Genomic DNA, 14,689 nt, shown 5'->3' with positions numbered 1-14,689 from the left:
CTGTGGGAGCTGGAAGATGGCTCCCGCAGTGGGAGCAGCAGCAGACGATGAGAGTCTGACAGACTTATCGGCTGCTAATTACAACAAACACACAGCTGCTGTTTGGCACTGTGTACTCCGTCCGGTCAGCGCTACACACGCGGTGCAGCTGTGTCACAGAGACACAGTCTGCACCGCCTCCCACATGGTACGCAGCTGAGTGAGGCGCCCTCCAATATGTGGCGCGTAACGAGAGAACCGGCCCTGGTCACTCGAGTATAAGCCGAGGGGGGGCTTTTTCAGCACAAAAAATGTGCTGAAAAACTCGGCTTATACTCGAGTATATACGGTCACATCCCATTGAAGTTCAAGGGAAAATTAGCAAAGATACTGGCTTTAAAGTGCTTTCTCCCAATCACTTGTGGGTGGCACATTAAATTTAATTCACCCCTAGTCTAAATAAAACTAGATACTCGTTCAATCTATGCTTGTTTCTATACATTTAAGGCAAACAATCATTAAAATAAAAATGTTTTATGTTCTATAGTTATAATTAAAGTGTATTTTTCTACAATCAGTTTTACTCTATAGAAAAAGAAGGGCTTTGGGCCGGGCGGATTTAGAGATATAAATATACCAATTTCAACAAAATTGGAAATAACTGCAATTAGATAAACAAAAAGGCCTCTCTTAGTTCTAAAAAAAAACAATATTTATTAAAACTTGTTTGTTCCTAATCTCTAATCTTATTGATATTGATATATTTATCTTTTACTAGTTTATATTAGAGATGTGTAGGTCCGGATTTCTGAAATCAAAATACACCCGAAATTAGGGGTTTCTAGTAGAGATGAGCAAGTCCAGTTCCCTAAGAACCGAACCCACCCGAACTTGCAGATCTAAGGCGAGATCCGAGTCCGGCTCGAGTTTTCCCGCCGGACTCGGATCTCAAAGTGAGGTAAAGCATCATCATCCTGCTGTGTCGGATTCTCGTGGGTGTATAAAAGTGCCTCCATGGTGATCGGTGCCATATGCTTTCTGAGTCCTGGGCTGTCAGGGCTGTGCTTCATCCAAGAGGGACTGCTGTGTCCATCAAAGGGCTGCTGCGGGTCTGCTGTGTCCATCCAGGGGTTGCTGTGTTCATCAAGGGCAGGAGCTTCTGTGTCTATCCAGGGTCTGCTGTGTCCATCCAGGCTGCTGTGTCCATCCAGTGCTTATTGTGTCCATTTATGGCAGGGGCTGCTGTGTCCATCCAGGGGTTTCTGTGTCCATCCAGGGGCAGGGGCTGCTGTGTCCAACCAGGGGTGCTCTGTCCATCCAAGGGTGCCCAGTGTATAAAAAAATAAAAGCTAATAAATAATATAATTAATAGAAAATAATATAGTATATTTTTTTATGCTTTACACCTGTATACTATATATATTTTTTTTTTACTGTGACACTGCCTGTCAGACTGCAGTGTAATATTCATACACGTATTGTTTGTGACACTGTCAGTGGTAGCGCAGTGTACAGTATAACAAATATTGTCACACTGTAAGTGGAAAACAGTGTATTCGTAAAAAAATATTGTGACACTAAGTGGTAACGCAGTGTATTTGTAAAAAGTATTGTCACACTGTAAGTGGAAAATGCAGTGTATTTCTAAAAAATATTGTGACACTGTTAGTGGAAAACGCGGTGTATTCGTAACAAATATTGTGACACCTTGTGGAAACGGAGTGTATTCGCCAAAAATATTGTCACACTAAGTGGAAAACACAGTGTATTTGTAAAAAATACTGTCACACTATTAGTGGAAATGCAGTGTATTTATAAAAAATATTGTCACACTGTAAGTGGAAATGCAGTGTATTCGTAAAAAATATTGTGACACTGTAAGTAGAAAACGGAGTGTATTCGAAAAACATATTGTCACACTGTTAGTGAAAATCACAGTGTATTCGTAAAAAATATTGTCACACTGTAAGTGGAAAACGCAGTGTATTCATATAAAATATTGTCACACTGTAAGTGGAAAACGCAGTGTATTCTTTTCTTATTCGTAAAAAGAACTTGTGACACTGTAAGTGGAAACTTCACAATTTTACAATTTAATAACACAAAGTTAGAAATTAAAAAATGCAACTTTTCACTTCTTTCCTCAATCATGAATAAATGATTAGTCTACACACCGACTACAAGACCACAACAAAGTGCTAAATAATGTACATAATATATTAAACATAATGACATCACAAACGCCCCAGCTGAGAGTCACATAAACATATTTTCAAAAGGTGAAAATAGAGGATATGGTTTCAAAAATGGAATAAAGCAGCTAAAACTGCGTTCTCTGATTATAGTATCCCTACTCCCTACCCATGGCCCCTCTACCTGAATTTCAGGGAGTCAGAGGGGCAACTCCATGCAATCGTATTCCAGAGTGCAGCTGCTCCTCCTGTAGCCCAGGTCAGAAGATGTGTAGGGGGTGTGGTGATATGGACTAAAATGGAGCTCACATGCACTAAAGTGGACAATGAATCCCCAATCTAACAGGGAGCTTAGCTGTAATTTATACACAACACAGGATGGAATGACGATATAGGCTTGGGTGCTGGTATAATCTGGGCTGATGTATATATCATCTTCTTCACACAATATTAATTTGTCCATGCTGGAATCCACCATTACAGGTGCCTCTGTAATTTTTGCACGTAATTGACAGTATTGACAGGTCTTTCACATAGAATTTGTAGTTTATTTTGATGGACATCATCTTTTCCACATTTTGGGGAAGTATTCTCATAGGCCGATCACTGACAAGATTCCCGGCTGTGCTGAAAACTCTTTCTGAGTACACACAGAAGGGTGAGCAGGTCAAGTAAAGCAAAGCCAGTTTGTGCAAGGGCCTCCAAATTACCTTTTTTTTCCTGCCAGTAGTCAAACGGACTGTCTGACATGCTTATTTGGATGCTATCATTAAAATTTTTTAAATAATCCTCAACCATTCTTTGAATGGTGACCATATCAGATGGAGTCACGGTAGAGGTGTCATTAATTGTAGGCAATTCTGACCAGAACAGATGTCAAAACCTGGTTGTGTTGACCTTAAGCTTCTAGGAATCTCCTCCCTTTTACATCATCTGCAGTGCACCCATCCAAAAAGTTTTTGTGTTTTGTATTGACTCATCTGCATCATCAGTTTAGTTTTAGGATAGTTTCGTTTTTTCTCAGCAGATGCACTTGCTGGAGAAACTGAAGGAGAAGACATAGCTGCATCATGTGCCACTTGAGCTGACAATTTGCTTATCAACAGCTCTTTACATCTCTTTAAATCTGTGTCCGTTGGGAAGAAGAAACAATGTCTTCATCCCTTCTGGGATGAAAATCCGCTCCCAGCAGCAGGCGGGTACTCAAGGATTCTCAAGAAAGACACAACGTAAGACTTGAACCTTAAATATGAAATCTTGCATTTGCTCTGTTCCACTTGTCCATCTGTGCTGGTTAGTGGACAGTGGGTACAACGGCAGTTTGAAGGCCACTAACTAAGTTTATTTTAAAGTCCCTGTAAAAGGTTGGAAAAAAGTTTCAAGTGGAATCTTTGCAAAGGATTATTTAACAGCCAATTGTTTTGGAAAGTACTCTTCCTGGTCCCCTTCTGGGATGAAAATCCACTCCTAGCAGCAGAAGCAGGCACAGGATTCTCAAGAAAGACACAATGTAAGACCTTAAATCTGAAATCTTGCATTTGCTCTGCTCTGCTTGTCCATCTGTGCTGGTTAAGTGGACAGTGGGTACAATGGCAGTTTGGAGGCCATTAACTATGTTTTTTTTAATGTCCCTGTACAGGTTGGGGAATGCTTTTCAAGTCGAATTTTTGCAAAGGATTATTTAACAGTCAATTGTTTTGGAAAGCACAACTGAAAGTCTTCCTGGTCCCCTTCTGGGATGAAAATCCACTCCCAGCAGCAGCAGGCATGGTGCTCAAGGATTATTCTGGGGCAAGGACTGATGTGAATGAGTAAAATATTTTTTGTAAATGCCTCCCCTCTTCTCCCTCATAAATTTACTACAGAATAAAAAAATGTAATTAAATTTACTACCAGTCAACCCTTCCTGTCGCTGCCTTCAACTACATACAGTGGGGCAAAAAAGTATTTGGACAGCCACCGATTGTGCAAGTTTTTGCACTTTAAAAGATGAGAGAGGTCTGTAATTTCCATAATAGGTACACTTCAACTGTGAGAGACAGAATCAGAACAAAAAATTCCAGAAATCACATTATATGATTTTTAAACAATTTATTTGTATAGTCTTGCGGAAAATAAATATTTGGACAATCAAAAAGTTGAATTCAATATTTTGTATAGTAACCTCGGTTGGCAATTACAGAGGTCAAACATTTCCTGTAGTTCTTGACCAGGTTTGCACACACTGCAGCAGGTATTTTGGCCCACTCTTCAATGCAGATCTTCTCTAGATGTGTCATGTTTTGGGGCTGTCACCGGGCAACACGGACTTTCAACTCCCTCCACAGATTTTCTATTGGGTTGAGGTCTGGAGACTGGCTAGGCCAATCCAGGACCTTGAAATACTTCTTACGGAGCCACTGCTTAGTTGCCCGGGTGGTGTGTTTGGGGTCATTGTCATGCTGAAAGACCCAGCCACGTTGCATCTTCAATGCTCTTACTGAGGGAAGGAGGTTTTTCCCCAAAATGTCACGATACATGGCCCCATTCATCCTCTCCATAAAATGGATCAGTCATCCTATCCTCTTTGCAGAAAAGCATCCCCAAAGCATGATGTTTCCACCCCCATGCTTCACAGTGGGTATGGTGTTTTTGGGATGCCACTCATCATTCTTCTCCGTCCAAACACAGCTAGTGAAGTTTATACCAAAAAGTTCTATTTTGGTCTCATCTGACCACATGACATTCTCCCAATCCTCCTCTGGATCATCCAGATGGTCATGGGCAAACTTTAGACGGGCCTGGACATGTGCTGGCTTAAGCAGGGGGACCTTTTGGGCACTGCAGGGTTTGAATCCATGACAACCTAGTGTGTTACTAATGGTAACCTTTGTGACTGTGGTCCCAGCTCTCTTGAGGTCATTGACCAGGTTCCCCCATGTAGTTCTGGGCTGATCCCTCAGCGTTCTCAAGATCATTGATACCCCATGAGGTGAGATCTTGCATGGAGCCCCTGGTCGAGGGAGATTGTCAGTGATATTGTATTTCTTCCATTTTTTAATAATTGCGCCAACAGTTGATCTCTTCTCACCAAGCTGCTTGCCTATTGTCGAGTAGCTCATCCCAGCCTTGTGCAGGTCTACAATTTTGTCCCTGGTGTCCTTAGACAGCTCTCTGGTCTTGGCCATGTTGGAGAGGTTGCAGTATGACTGTTTGAGGGTGTGGACAGGTGTCTTTTATACAGTTAACCAGTTCAAACAGGTGCCATTAATACAGGTAACTAGTGGAGGATCGATGAGCTTCCTAAAGAAGAAGTAGCAGGTCTGTGAAAGCCAGAATTCTTGCTGGTTATTAGGTGTCCAAATATTTATTTTCCACAAGAATGTACAAATAAATTGTTTCAAAAACATACAATGTGATTTCCAGAATTTTTTGTTCTGATTCTGTCTCTCACAGTTAAAGTGTACCTATGATGGAAATTACAGACCTCTCTAATCTTTTAAAGTTGCAACTTGCACAATCGGTGGCTGTCCAAATACTTTTTTGCCCCACTGTACATACTCCAACTCTCTCAGGCCTCTTGAATAATGAAAACATTTGTTTCCACTTTAAATGTTGGAAGTTAAACTGCCACGTGTTTGTGTCGCCCACTGCTGCCGCTTAGCTTAGTCAGCCAGCTAGCTTGGTGCACATTTTGGGCCTAAACTGGATGAAAATAATATTGTGAGCTGTGAGGTGGTCAAAATTGACTGGAAACGAGTGGAAATAATTGTTATTGAGGTTAATACTACTGTAGGAACAAAAACAGGCCCAAATTATGTGATTTTAGCTGCTTTTATGATTTTTTTTTTAGAATAAATACAGATCCAAAACAATAAACAAAACACGCAAGGGCAGTTTTGGCAAAACCAATCCAGATCCAAAACAAGAGGAGATACAGATCCAAAACCAAAACACGAGGGTCAGCGCACATCTCTAGTTTCGAGTAGAACCGGGTCAAGGTTCGGATACATGTTGGGTGGATACATGTTGGAATGAAGTCTTTTGCACCTCTGATTAGTTTGTACACATTTAAGGCAAACAATAATTAAAATAAAAATGTTTTCTGTTCTATAGTCATAATTAAACTGTATTTTTCTACAATCAGTTTTACTCTATAGAAAAAGAAGGGGTTTGGGCCGGACGGATTTAGAGATATAAATATACCAATATCAACAAGATTAGAAATAACAGCAATAGATAAACAAAAAGGCATCTATTAGAGCTTCATATATCAATGAATTTTACCATTCACAACGAGTCATAAAACTCGTTGCATATGTTAAATGGTATTCAAGCCAATCAGCTCCCAACAGTCATCTGTTTGAAAAATGACAGTTGGGAGCTGATTGGCTGGAGCACCATTTATCAAACGTTGATAAATGAAGCCCTTAGTTCTAAAAAAAAAATATGTATTAAAAACTTGTTTGTTCCTAATTTCTAATCTTATTGATATTCATATTGCGTATAAATAAGTAATGTTATTTATCTTCTAATATATGCATCTATTGTCCCTTGTACTTTTTAGCTTGTAAACCTGCTTGGGCATGGTCAAATTTACTTAATTCATGTCTGTTTTTCACATGTGTCCATCACAGTCTTGCTCTTCTACCGGACTGCATAACATCTTGGCATGTTAGAAACAAAGAAAAGTAATATGTACATGTTTGTGTAGTTTTACTAGTACAATTATAACAGCAGTTGTCCACATTCTCCTACATGCTTCGGTTAGGACAATTAGATAACATTTTATGCACAATAATGGGATTTACAAGTGGTTGCTGCCAAATTCAATTGCCTTTAAATTGTGATGTGTAACCTACACTCAATACACAAATTGCAGAAGAAATTACTATCTAATTACCCCTTATGGTGTCTGCTTTAATAAAAGTGACATGTTCTGTATGCAGGAGTAGAACCCAATGCATACACCACTCTGCTCACTTCAATTATGATTAAAAAGTAGCTTGTCACGTAGCAGTGCCAGTCTGCATCTGTGCAATGTCCTGCAGTGCCTGACAAATCCACACTCCTATAAACACCACAAAATCTGACCATAAATTCTGATCTGAAACATATGCAACCAATTACACTAACTAAATGCTAAAAAAAATCTACAAAACAAGATGATTCTAAACTTTGACCGGAGTCAAGGGTCTCAGAGTTCATTTAGCTACAGCATTGGACTGATGGCTTATTTGCTTTAAATTAAATATGTGTCGTTTTTCTATTTATTTTTACAAGTTTATACAAAACACTTGGTTATTCGTACCTTGAGAATTGTCTTCATCAAAGTTTTTTGATACACAAGTATCTACAAAAATGTGCTTACTTTACATATCACTGCTATTTATGCTATTGAGAGCAGTCAAAATACATGTAAATAATGCACTTTTTAAAGAAATAATTACATTTAACAGATATGTTTTTTAACAAGAAAATGTTAATTTTTCTATTGCATTGTTAACAAAATCTCTACAGTATGAAAAAATGCTTATATGTTACAATTAAGAAATCATGGTAAATTCTGTTAATGATGGTTTTGACTTATTCATAAGAGCATTAATGCAAATTAGTCTTCAGTCTTCATTAGCAAACTTGATATTAACCTTTTTATGAGATAAAGGTTTTTACGTCAACTGCATAGAAAACAGCTTTGAGCTGTGTGCACAGAATGGTATCATTATTCTTACAGAATTACCGCTGGGCTCAGTCTCATTATGTATTTTTTGTTGTAGCTTTTATTTTCCAAAGCAAAACTTCTGCTACCATTATTCAATCCCCAAAATAGGTGGATACATGTTGGAATGACATCTTTGGCACCTCTGATTAGTTTATATACATTTCAGGCAAACAATCATTAAAATACAATATCAACGATTAGAATTAACTGCAATAGATAAACAAAAAGGCCTCTCTTAGTTTTCAAAACAATACAATATTATTAAAACTTGTTTGTTCCTAATTTCTAATCTTATTGATATTCGTATATTTATAACTCTAAATCGGCATTGTCCAAACCTCTTCTTTTTCTAGTTTATATTAGAGATGTGCAAGTCCATGTTTCTGAAATCCAAACTCACCAGAATTTAAGGGTTCCAAGTAGAACCGGGTCAAGGTTTGGATTCACGTTTGTAACCCAGTTTGAACTGAGTCCTGGTTTGGATCTGATGCCGGTTTGGAACTTGGATTTAAAAACTGAACTTGGGTTTTGGATTTGGACATTTTAGCTGTTTTTATAAATTTTTATCCAAATCCAAAAACAAAACACTTGAGGGTGGATTTGCAAAACCAAAACACGAAGATAAACCCAGATCCAAAACCAAAACATGGGAGCCCGCACTCATTTTTAGTTTATATGTATATCAGCTTGACAAACAACCAGCTTTCCTAGACCTGTAGCTTATTGAGTCTAATAAATTACATATTTATATTTTATGTAGTGTCAGGAAGAAGGGGTACCTCTTTGCTCAGTTCCCACCTTGTTTTATAGTTTTAGGGGTATATTTACTAAAGTGCAGGTATTAAGTAGAATCTGATTGCTATGGGCAACAAATCCACTTCTAATCATTTATCTAGCACCTTCTAGGAGATAATAGCTAGAATTTGATTGGTTGCTATGGGCAACAACTCCACTTCTAAAAACCTGCACTTTAGTAAATATACCTTTTACTCTCTGTTTCACTGACTTGGATTCACTGAATGCACAGTCCCACTGTGCTTGCACAGACCTCCCTACTGTGATGATTTTGGCGGGATAGTCCTGCTTCAGACAGTGTCTCTTGGAGGACAATGTTGGGAAGTCTCCCTTTTACCTGCAGAGTCAGGAGCAGGACTAGAAGGGCAGAGTTTCCACTTCTGTTAAAATCATTCAGTTGGGGGAAAGTTTCCTCCTACACTGAACAATTAACATCCATCTAGTTGGGAGAAATCAAACATGTTTGATTTCTCCCCCTAGTTGGAACAACTATTTTCAGCCATTTACCAGCATGTGGGAATAAATTAGAAATTACTGTTTGCTCTCTCACACTAGCAGATTATCGTCCAAACCAACTAGTTGTCTTTAGACACTTGGCTTTACTTTTTAGGGATACTCAAGACAGTTTTTCTATTGGTAAATTAATCAATGCACACTACGGGGTTGATATGGAACTGTATATTTTTGTACTGTGTATGAACACATAAAATTCTTATGCATTTATGTCTATGTAGATTCAGACACATTTTGTGCTTATGACTCTTTACACTTAGAGACGTGGAATGGATGATGCAAGCATTAGCCAAATACAGTAAGAGTAGGTTCACACAAATGCATTCCCTGCACATGCTCAGTAGTGATCACTGTGGCCATCTTGGGATAGGGCATGAATCTTCCCTGGAAAACTGGAAGATTGGACTCTGTGCAGTTGCATACTCCTATTTCAATACATCCAGGGATTGCAAGGTTCTGAGATGTCTTCCGGGAACACCAGCTGATCCCACCCTAGCGCCGCCCTTTAGATGCCTCTGCCTCTCAATCAGGCAGAGGCATAGAAGGGGTTGTGTGCAATCACGCAGGGCCTGTTCTGTACATTCGCAGAATGGGTCCTGCACACGTGCAGATTTCCGAATGCTGAATTGTTCCAAAGATACTTTGCAACATTTATACATGAAGTTACAAGGATGACACGTGTACTTTATCAAAAAGAAATTGAAGAAAAAGATTGCAGTAAACAGAAGATATGTAACAAAACATAACAGGTTACAGACTCAAGATCCTGAAATCTGATAACTGTGTAGAATATCTCTCTATCAGAGAGGTGGAACATTTGTTAGTAAATTATGGAATAGAGCATCAATTGACCATTGCCTGTGCTCCTGAGCACAATGGTGTACATGAATGAGTAAACCGTACACTAGTAGAGAGAATAAGATGCATGCTAAAGGACGCTGGCCTAGACAAGCAGTTTTGGGCAGAAGCTGTGACCATTCTCCCACAGTTGCCCTAAAGGACATAATACCTATTGTAGAAAGAGAAAACCAAGTGTAAGACATCTCAGACCCTTTGGAAGTATGGTCTATGTGCACATTTCAAAGGAGAACAGATGAAAACTGAATTCAAAGTCAGTAAAGGGCATCATGCTTGGCTAATGCCATGAGTGTATATCCAGGAAGAAAGAGAAAAGAAGGCTCTTTTGTTGGGGCACTCTTATTGTATAGTTATTCAAGTTAAAACGTAACTTTTATTTTTAATCTTTTAAGATAATGTAGCTCCAGAGGCTATCACAGATTCTTAGGGAAATGCCAAAGAAATACCCCAAAAAATTGTTATCCACAAACACTTGACAAAAGTCAGTAAAGTGGATCATGCTTGGCTAATGCCATGAGTGCAAATGTTACAGATTATAGAAACCAAATACCAGAAAGCTTGTTAAATCCAAAGATGTTATCTTTAAAGAAACAACATAAATTCAATAAAAGTTGGAAGCTGTTAGACAAAGGAAGTATGTGTAACTGGACATCCATGCAATGGAAGATGTATCTGAAACAGAGTCTATCAGCGTGTAAGTCCAACCACAGAAAAAATCCTCTGTAAGATCAAATATCAGCAAACCACCTAAGAGGGATGACGTGGAATTTGCAAACATTGCATTCAGTGAGTCTTAAAGTATCCAGAAGCCAAAACCAAAGTCTGATTGGTGTGAATGGAAATCAAACATAGGAAAAAAGACTTTTCAAGATTTAAAAACCACAAGTAGGAAAAGCATTTATTTGAATGTTTGTGTTACATGGAGAAGCTTGTAGCAACCTATATCAATGCCAGCCAGTCGGAGTAAGCTAGGTACTCAAACCTAATTCAAGCCCCTGTACAGCACCCTGAAGAAATGGTCTGCTGTGGCCTTTAAACGTCGGCTATGTATGTATGATACATACTTTTTAATTTAATATTTTTTCATTACTATTCGTGAAGTGCCGACTGTTTCTTTCCATGGGGTATCTTTACTCTACTGTTTGGAACCTGTATTACTATTGATACTAAGGAGTGCACACCAGTAATTTAATTACAGTTCTCCGGAGTGCCAAATTCTTCACAAGTAAATATGTATGATATATAAATTCCTTTCATAAATATGTGTGTATACACAGTTAGCTACATATACATATTTATTATATAAATATATAGAAGTATATTATATATATACATGTGTGATCTAGTGACACTGACTGTAATAACTGTGCATATATTACAGTAGATGTCGCTGGAGCACGTTAGACACATATTATATACACACATCAAACTATATATATAAGTATATGTAATGATGTGTGTATCTTGCTCCAATGACATAACTACATGCTCCAATATATATATAGGTCCGAGTGCGCATCACCAGGCCCTGACATGTCAACCTCACTTTCATGGTCAGTGTGTTTCCGACATGCCTATCCTGTGCTAGTGGCCTGCAAGAGTGGACTGCAGCCTGGATGGTGATTGCCGGGGTTTGCCTGTGGAGTATTTTAACAATACCATGTGATACCCAGTGGCCAAACTGTTTTACACTATGGAGCGCCCCTTTTTTCTTTCTATATTTATATATCATTCTGTAATAAATATGTATATGTAGCTAGCTGTGTATTATACATAGTGTATACACATATATGTATGAAAGGAGTAACTATATATATATATATATATATATATATATTGTAACATAGGGTGTAGAAATGAGGAGTCCAGACAGGCAGGTACTCGGTAAAACTGTGGGGGCCATTCAGACCCACTCGCAAGCGGCAGTACGCTCGCAAGTGGGTCGATGTTCCCCACTGCATATGCGCACGACGGAGGGAGCTCCGTCGTGCGCATGCGCGAGACCCGGACTGCGACAGCCAAGCTGTCGCTCCGGGTCTCGCACCAAAGGGGGCGTGCTGTCGATGGTGACTGACAGCACGTCCCCTTTGGTGGGCGTGCCTGTCAGACGGAGGCGTTCCCATGGGAACGCCTACCGTCTGAAGCCGGCCCCACTGACATCACTAGTGATGTCAGTGGGAGTGATTTTGGCTCTGATAGAGCCAAAATCACTCCAGGGCTTGTGGCTGGGAGACCCTACCGCAGGGTCTCCGTCGCAAGTCCGATGGTCGCGATGGTCAAGACCATCGCGACCATCTTTTTGGACGCTCGTATATGCTGTGGGTGGTGACCCACAGCTATACGAGCGTCCAGGAGGATGCTCCATTTTAATGGAGGAGGGCCCTGATTCAGAGCGAGCGCTCTGGTCAGAGCGTTTGGCTCTGAATCAGGCCCTGTGTCTTTAATGGCAGCAGACATTGCACTTTAACATACATGAGCATAGGCCTGGACACACACAGGCACATAACAGAAAATAAATGAATAAACACAAAAGTTCCCAGCACTTATCATGCTTAGCAGTCAGCAGTGGATAGCCCTTTCCCTGGCACTACATACACTTAGTCCTACTATCTGGCTGCTAGACAGCATCAGGGCAAAGACCATCAGATGTGTGAGAGCAAGGCTTAAAGAGGTCCTTGAGAGGTGGTGGAATTCACCTCTCCCACTGCCAGCTCCCTCTCCCCTCACACACACATTAGGTGGAGCTACTCTGAGAGGCCAGAACAATGTGAAGATTGTTCTTTACACACAAAAACACTGGTGTTTATAGGAAACTTTAAAGTGATAGCCTAGGACCTTGAAGCTTTGGGGGCTATTACAGTCTACAATGTTGGGTCACTTAAAAAGAAAAAAAAAGTTCTCTATCCCACCATCTCTTCAGCACCATCTTCTTGTGTTTCACCAGACAGTGGTACTCTGGGCCCAATTCAGACCCGCTTGCTAGGTGCGATCGCACGCATGCAAGTATGCAAATCCCGTGACTGCACGGCAAGGCATTAGCACACCCACTATGTCTTGTGTGTATTTAGACGCCCACTGGCCTCTCTTAAGACGCCTACTTTCCCACATCATGTGCAGGAAGTGTATGCAACAATCGGTAACATCAAGTAACATCGGACCCATATGCAGCACTTGCGGCTGACCATACCCTACCGCAAGCACTGCGAGTGCTTCAGTGTGTAATTCAGCCATGTGACGTGTATTATGGTGCTGCGTCTTAATTATACATGCCTCTGAAACTGCATTAAGATGCTCAGACACGCCTGCGTTTGCACCACCACACCCCTGTTTCCATTGACCACCCCCTGTCACCACCCACAAATGGCTCGTCCTGTCACTCATTCTAGCGAGGTGTCTATGAACAAGGGGTGGTTGCTTCACGATCGCATGAACTGTTTCATGCACGCGCACTGCGTCTTATACGCATGCGCAGATTGCAAACATCGGCAGGCTACGTGTGAACGCAACCTAGCGAACAGTCTGAATCAGGCCCTCAGTTCCACACCGTTCTTGTCCACTTTAACCCCTGTGTGAGAGTTGTAAACCCTTCCTGTGCTGGTTCTGGGCAACATGGAAAACCCAGACTTCTATATTTCCAGTTTGAGCTGTGCAGCCCAGAGAACCCGGAAGTTCCAAACTTCTATTGAAAGTGCAAAATGTGCCGGTCTGGCTATCCTCTTCCTTGGAGGGAGCTGATCCCACCAGAATGTGGGCAATTCAAGTTAGAGACAACCCCTCTCACCACACATCCTCCCCTTTTACTTTTCCAAGCTTGAGGAAGCGCACTTTTCCTTTCGCGACAGCCGAGACTATTCAGCCTTCCGATCCATCTTTCCAGGCGTTTCTTCTTCATACTCCCTGAACATGGTGCATTCTGACAGAAGAGCAACCATCCTTCTTTTCTTGTGGACACCGGGTTCTATTCTTTTCCGCTGCCCCGCAGACAAAGTATCCCTCCAGTGGACATCCGAGTGGTCTAGTGAGAAGTACAGGGATCTGACTTTCTTCTTGCTGGAGAGCTTGTCACCATGCCTCAGGAATACAATACGGTCTCTGCTATATGCCCACTCTTTCAGGTATATTTATGTCGTGTTCCGCTAAGGTCGTGCGTCACGGCAGGGAAGAAAACACACCCTAATTATTGCAAACTAAGGCTTCCATTTCTTTTCACTGTTTTGCTGACAAGGAGTCCACCAGCAGAACTTCTGTAGGACCAGGTGAACTAGAGCGGCCCCTAGGAATCTGAGGGGTGGCAGTTTCCAGCACATCCATGGCAACATCTGTATTGGGTATGACACCTTAGCAAATAATTTTGTCTGGCCGTAAATGGGCAAAGTGTTGTGGATTTCTTTCTTCTGACATTAATTGCGCAGAGGTTCTCTTTCCAAAGAGGACTGGCTGTGCTTTTCCTCTATTTTCCCTTTTCCGAGGTAGGGCCTTGGAGACTTCACATTGGCGTTGTCCCTGTGGTACCTTTATGAGCTCAAGAAATCCTGGGAAATTGCGTCCCAATATGATAGGATAGGGGAGCTTAGGACCAAGTGCTGTGACCACCTCATAAGTGCGCCCCTTTATGGTGAGGCTCATTCACACCCGGGAGACGTTTTCTGTG

The sequence above is a fragment of the Taudactylus pleione genome, unplaced genomic scaffold (assembly GCF_031769625.1).
Source record: "Taudactylus pleione unplaced genomic scaffold, aTauple2 ptg000444l, whole genome shotgun sequence".
Lineage (NCBI taxonomy): Eukaryota > Metazoa > Chordata > Amphibia > Anura > Myobatrachidae > Taudactylus > Taudactylus pleione.
This window is presented reverse-complemented; position numbering follows the sequence as displayed.